This window comes from Amblyomma mixtum, chromosome 7 (assembly GCF_055824585.1).
Source record: "Amblyomma mixtum isolate Tamu chromosome 7, ASM5582458v1, whole genome shotgun sequence".
Taxonomy (NCBI): Eukaryota; Metazoa; Arthropoda; class Arachnida; order Ixodida; family Ixodidae; genus Amblyomma; species Amblyomma mixtum.
The window spans coordinates 105,276,633-105,283,680 of record NC_143018.1 but is presented as its reverse complement, the minus strand read 5'-3'; the positions used below and the strand labels follow the sequence as shown (position 1 = coordinate 105,283,680).

Sequence of the window (7,048 nt, the reverse complement as noted above, 5' to 3'; positions counted from 1 at the left end):
TGTGCGCCAGCAGACCAAGCGGCGGGTATGAGGTCGGGCAGCTCATTTGCCCGTTGCCGTTTTCCGGGAGCTCTCACTGTTCGAGGTTCAGAGAGGCAGGAGCAGGGGCGGAAAAGAGAGAAAGGAGGACTCGGCCCAGCATAGAGGTTATTGTGTCTGAGCCCGCATTCCGCTGGCCTCTCTGGAAAACAGAGCCGCGCGTCCGCCATCGCGCGAAGCAAGCCCAGATTCGCCGCCATGGCACGGCTTGCAACGAGACATCCTGGCTCGCCGGCGCAGACCCTTCCTCCTCCTCCTCACAAGTGACGGCGGCTCGAGCCAATCCGAACGGTGGCCTGGGGCATTACCTGAATGGAGCGGTCGAACGCCTGGCTGCCGCAACGGTCAACGGCGGCTATAACAACAGAGCCGCGCTAAGACGCAGCAACGATTGGTAGAGGGAGCGCGGCTTCGGCCGATTATTTGTTTTTCATTAAGAAAGCAATACTGCGCCAGGTGTCGTCTCTTCGCGGTACCGCAGCCTACTCTTCACGGTCGGTGGTCGGTCATGTGACTACTCAGGTCATACCAGAGCAAGAGATGGGGCACAAAATCGGCTCTTCAGCGCTCTGGAGCTAGAACTTCACGGCCGGCCGACCACCTGCGACCGAACAAAGGCGCGTCTAGCTAATACAGCGGCTTCGTTCACTCACATCTTTCTCCCTTCCCTTAGGCGAAGTTCGGGTGTCCGCCAAGACATGCGAGACAGATACATTTCCTTCCCTCAAAAACCAATTTACCGTCGAGCAAGGCGTAGAGTCGAATGGGCGATGGCGTTCTGTGGACTCCTGGCAGCGTTGCAAGACTGTCGCGTTCCACTCTTAGCGGCGAAGCTTAACATCTTAACCACACAACAGTGACACAAGCAGCAACACTGCGCTTTAATGTCGTGGGTACACACGGACATTAGTAATGTGCACCACCCATAAGCGAAACACATAGCGTAGTCAAGGAGATATTGCTTTCGCAATTACCGCTAAGCCCCAGCATTTTTTTCAGCCAGCGTCCGCTGCGGCGGACGCGGTTGTTGCGACGCGCGTCTTATCTTTTCTTTTCTTTCTTTCCTTTTATCTTTGAACTCTCCTCTATCTGCACGTGGCAGCGGTGGTGGCTCGGCTTGAGCCAGTCGGCAGGCTCGTGCACTTTCCTTTTCATCCTTCTCTCAGTCGCAATCAGTCAGACGCAGCAGCAGACGGGTAGCAGACGTGCCATCACGCCAGGGAGACGCTCTCCGCAGGGCATCGCCCTAGCCCGTTGCGCTCTCGGCCCTTATATCTAATATGTCAATCCTTGTAAATACTGTATAAAAACGTCCGTTCACTCACCGTCGCCTCGACCGTTCTTCGCTCAGTCTGCTCAACAGAGGCAGCAGGCTGAGACGCTCCAGTCACCACAGTGGTGGTAGTGGTGGGATGTCCGAGTCACAAGAAGGCACAGTTTTTGTGAGCCGCTCAATGGAAAGGCCGTGCTTCCAATCTCTCTGCAAAGTTTTTCTTGTTGACTCGATAGCGTTAAGGGTCCCATGTTGCAGAAAAGCTGATGTCGTCCGCGCCGGCGGAGTTGGACGTGAGCGAAAAATACCAAAAAAAGATAATAAATTAATCCCAGCAGAAATTGTACGAGTTGGCGAATCAAACCAGGGCCTCCAGAGTGCGAGACGAGCACGCTAACCATTTCGCCACGCCAGCTCGATGGTTTGGAATGAACAAAGGCGCGTCTAGTGAATACGGTGTTTTCTTAGAAGGATGCTTTAGAGGCATGTACTGGGGTGGGCATAAGTAATTACAAGCATGGGAATTACAGCAGTCGCAATTAAGGGAGTAGTCAAGTACTGTCAGCAGCAAAATATTGCGGGACGTCCAGCGCGTGGCGGAGCGACGCAAAACTGCCTTGCAGCACTACCTGCCGCAACCGCGCCTGATGTCGAGGCTCGCCGCACTTCCGCACCGCAGTCATTCTTTGCGCATTCCTGTCCTTCCTTCGCTATCAGGCATGTGTGATCGCCTGCTTCCCTGTAATGTAATCTTGACGCTTGTTATAGCTGCCTAATCGCTGTGCGACCATCGCTGCGCGTCTGCTTCAGCTGCGGCGATGCTGGACGGAGCTCCGGTGCATCTTTGCGCGACCTTCTCTGAATAAATGTTGTCTTACACTACGCGTTGCCGGACTAGCAAGCACTTCGTTTCGACTGATCACACCAGCACTGATACGCTGTTATTGCGACCCACAGTTCCTGTTCACCATTCATTGCGCTTGAAACCACAATTGATGGTGCGTGTGTTTCAACGATGCCGCCTCGCGTTCCGGGGGATGAAAGATTGGTTTATTGGGGGTTTAACATCCCAAAGCGACTCAGGCTCTGAGAGACGCCGTAGTGGAGGGCTCCGGAAATTTCGACCACCTGGGGTTCTTTAACGTGCACCTGCATCGCACAGTACACGGGCCTCTAGAATTTCTCCTCCAAAGAAATTCTAGCCGCCCCGGCCGGGATCGAACCCGCGTCCTTCGGGTCAGCAGCCGAGCGCCATAACCACTGAGCCACCGCGGCGGCGGGGGATGAAAGAAGACGTATTACACGCCTCTTAGTGGAAGGCGTGCCTCAAAGAGAAATATGTTGTCTGACTGGAAGGTCAAAATCAGCCGTAATAAGAGTGGTGAAGGCGTTCCGAGATGATCGCGGAAGAATCCCTTATAAAAATTTCTATAGACAGTCCATAGACTGTCTATAGACTTTAGTCTATGAAGTCTATAGACTGTCTATAGACAAATCCTTTAGACTGGTCTATAGACAGTCTATAGATTTATGGCCATACACTTTTAGTAGACTTTTGTCTATAGACAGTCTATAGACAAATGTCTACTAAAAGTCTATAGGTCTATAGGAAGTCTATAGACACAGGCCTATAGGCAGTCTATAGACGACCTATAGACTTATGGCCATCGACTTCCTGTAGATTACTGTCTATAGACAGTCTACAGACAAAAGTCTACTGGTCCAGTAGATATACGTCTATAGACTGTCTATAGACATTCCATTGGTGTGTGGCCAGGCAGTGCTATAGACCTTTGTCTATAGACAGTCTATACACCTCTGTCTACTAAACTATTAGTAGACCATTATCTATAGACTGCCTATAGACTGTCCACAATCATTGGAAAAGGTCACCAGACAGAGTTCACACATGAAACAATCAATATACTTACAAATTTAGTTTATTTCCAAGCTATCCAGGCTGGGAATATGCAATACATGCACCATAAGAATGCACCACAGTAACATAAAAGTTGAAAGTAACAGTCCGGCTAGTTTCCTCAGAAGCATTCTTGTGGCCTGTTGTCTGCAGTAAATCATCCGGACATGTTCACCTGTACAGCACGAAGGAAAAAAATAATATAAGAGGAACTGAAAAAAAAAATTCCCATTCCATCTCTACACATGTGCCTTACAATGCAAGGCATATCCTGGCTTTGCCATTCTAGAAAGGCAATCTTGATCTTTTGGTGTGGTTTATGGGGTTCAAAGACCCAAGGCGACACACGCTACGAGACGCTAAAGTGAAAGGCTGGGGAATAATTTCGGTCACCTGTGCAGAGTACACAGGCCTTTAGCATTTTGCCTCTACTAAAATGCGACCGCCTATGCCGGAATCGAACCTGCATCTTTCAGGTCGCCATACGAATATGATAGCCACTGAGCTATCATGCCGGCTCAATCATTTCAGTAAATACACTACAGATTATAAGTGTCGTCATAAAACATTGTAACAAAGACCCCTAATCCCTGGAGCACTCTACTCTGAATCCAGTACTAATATTGATTTCTGTATGGCAATACTGTTACAGCCAATACTGATCTCTTTATGGCAATCCTTTTACACTATTTGTAACAGAAGACTTGGAACAATTGTGCCACATATCTGCATTGACTCGCAAGGAGCTGTTAAGAATGCCACCTCCATAAAATACAGATTCAGTGCACCTTACAGAGGGATGCAAAAAGGAGAATATTGCAGCATTTATTCTTATAACCGCTATAGAAGAAGCGCTTCAGAATACCTTGCGTGAAGTAAGCCTGGTACACTCGGCCAACTTTTTAACTGGCTCGGGTGTTACATCGCTAAATGCACCTTGTAAAAAAGGTGCCTTTCGGCTACACTGCTGGCATATTCATGCTGTAATTTAACGAGTGAAATGTCATTTCGTGGTTCCTTTTTTTCATATAATGTTTGAGTGCAGTACTTGCGTATTTAGATCAACGTTATCAGAAACATTCGTCTGCCACTACGAACAGCTGAAACAAACGGCATACGCAGCAATGGATCTTGTCCATATGGCCTCAACCTCTGGGTAAAGTACCACTCCTTTCATGGCGGACAAGTCGTTTACCCAGATTAGTGCAAATACGCCACCATAACCATTGCTGCGTATTCCGCTTGTTTCGGCTCATCGTAGCGGCAGACCATGAATATTTCTGATAACTTTGATCTAAACATGCAAGTACTCCACTCAAACATTATATTAACAAAAAGAAACTATGAAATGCCATCTCACGCATCAAATTACAACATGAATATGCCAGCAGTGTAGCCAAAAGGCACCTTTTTACAGGTGCATTTAGCGATGCAACACTTAAGCCAGTTCAAGATTTGGCCGAGTGTACGTAAGCCGATACTCAAACGGGCACAAGCTATACAAAACCAGCAGGCAGAAGCAACCAGTTCACCACAGATTTGCGCCTATAACTTGAAGCACAAAGACGGAACAGCATACTCGTACATCTGCGCGCGCTCTTAGAAACAAGCGGGTTGCAGCGCTTCCATGCCGCGCTCATTATTCAGAAAACCAATACAGTACACAGAGGCTGCAGCTGCGCCGTTTCAAAAGCAGTCGCGAGGTTGAGACAGCAAATTACTGACTGTCACGATAAAATACCGCCTGAAATTCACTTAGTTTTTCCTTCAAGTGCAGCTCCAAGAGCGCAGTAAAGAGGTGTGTTTCTTGCATGGAGGCAGCTAACCCAACGCTGCTAGAAAAATCAGCGAAAGCATTGAACGTGCTCAAAGTAGGAAGTACTTCAATGAAACAATTAACGCCTTCAACAGGCGCAGCTATAATAACACGAGAGCTTAATTTAATTTTAGGCGCAAATAAGCGGCGAGTCACATCGGCGCTTTCGTAACGTAGCAGTCTGAAATCAGAAACACATACTTTGCCTCTCGCGCAAATGGTATTCTAGAAATCTGTGCACGCGTGAGCGGGATTCATGAACGAACCACTCGGAACGAAATGTAAGCCACCTCTTGTCGAGCCGACCTTTACCCAGCTTTCAAAATGAAGTGCCCGCAAGCCAGCGGCGGCGGCCAACGGCTCCGATGACAGACACGGACGAATCCATACGTGTGCAACGAAGGGGAGATGGGATGATGCTCGTGGGTTCTTCGCGGTGTTTGAGCACGACGGCCATTCGCGCCGGCAACGAATTTTATTCACCCATCACACTATAAGCATTCCTCCAGCGCCGCTTGAATACAACTTTGACAAACGTCTCGCGCTCCAGTCTATAGCGTTACAAGACACCTTTGCTGAAACGTCGGCGTCCACGACGCGCACCGAGCGAGCGTCCATACGTAGCAAGCAATGCACACCTCAAAAAGAACAGCACTCCATGGTCCAGAGAGGCGATAACACAAAGATAAGAAAACAAATGTAATCCACCACTGAGCGAGACTGTATGTAAGTACGTTTTCGGAGGTGCAAAGTAAATTGAGCTCACACGGCGCTAACTAACACAAAATTCCATTTCGGCCGTCATTCACAGGCTAAACGACATTTCTGGCCGCGCATCTACCTTGAAACACGAAAAATCTAGTAGACAGCTCGCGAGGAGCGGCTTATCATCAAGGGCATCGCACAGACTGCCTTTCCGCGCGTTAGTAAAGACAGCGGGACAGAGATAAGCGGCATTAGTCGAGAACCCGATGGCTTCCGCCTTAGAAACGAAGATAGGACAAGATAGGACGTTTGTAACTGCGCACATAATCTGTTCTGCACACACAGCTCTGCTTAGAGTGGTTTAGGAGACCAAATGAATAAAATATAAACGTGTAGACTTACCGTAAGCGGACGATGAAGCTGCATTTTGAAGAAAACGTAATCCGCGAAAAACACTCCAACGCCATTGATGCAGCCACGCACAGGGTTGGTAGCAGCCCGAATGATTTTCCGCCGTCTAGCGGTAAAATGGGTAAAACGTGAAACAGAAACCCATTTCACGGTCGTATCTTTATCGCTCGCACTCTTGCCGTGTGCAGCTTGATCTGATATCCAAGACCACAGAATGCAATTGGTTTACAAGCTTAAATTCTTCGCTTACCCTCTAAAAATCTTATTGTTTTCGTGAAAACAGAACCGAAATCTAACTTCTAGTCGGTATACGCGCCTCATCTCTCACCGAATAGTATGCTGTACAATTCTCAAATAATAATTATAAGGTTGCATAGCACAACGTCTTTTTTGCATGTGTTCGTGTTTAGAAAACTGATATGCGCCACATCAGCGTGTCATCGGCTACGAAGCAACAGGTGCAAGGCTAGGAACGAAAAAATACTGGCTTTGTGACTGTTGCGTCGCAGCACTTATTCACGTGAATACAAACTGCAAAGGTAGAAATGGCAGATGTTAATCGCACAGAGGACCAGGCTCTTTGAGATTAATCTAAAGTGTTTCTAAGGCATGAGCGCTTCCTTGAATTCTCACACCCGTATTTCCCCCTTTATCTTCAGGACGTTTTAAAGGGAAATGTAGAACCTTTGATGAAATGTTTCTAATTTCAGCGCGTTGGACAGTAACGATCGAAAGATGGAATGGAATTGTGTAGAGCGATTCCTTTAAGGGACAGCGTATTCGTTCGATGTAGTACGGTTTGCGGGCGCCCTTAGTTCAAGAACGGCTGCCTTTCCTCGGCTTACTTGTTAGCATTAATATCTAATTGTATTGACAATATACGTCA

At 47.9% G+C, this 7,048-nt stretch overlaps 1 long non-coding RNA gene across 1 annotated transcript; it reads right to left on the bottom strand.

Moving 5' to 3' along the window:
- Positions 1-3,234: 3,234 nt before the first annotated feature.
- Positions 3,235-6,224, bottom strand: LOC149337097 (uncharacterized). Its single transcript, XR_016284600.1, has 2 exons — positions 6,154-6,224; positions 3,235-3,405 (listed from the first exon to the last, which is right to left on the bottom strand). It is a non-coding gene; the product is annotated as an uncharacterized LOC149337097 (long non-coding RNA).
- Positions 6,225-7,048: the final 824 nt, after the last annotated feature.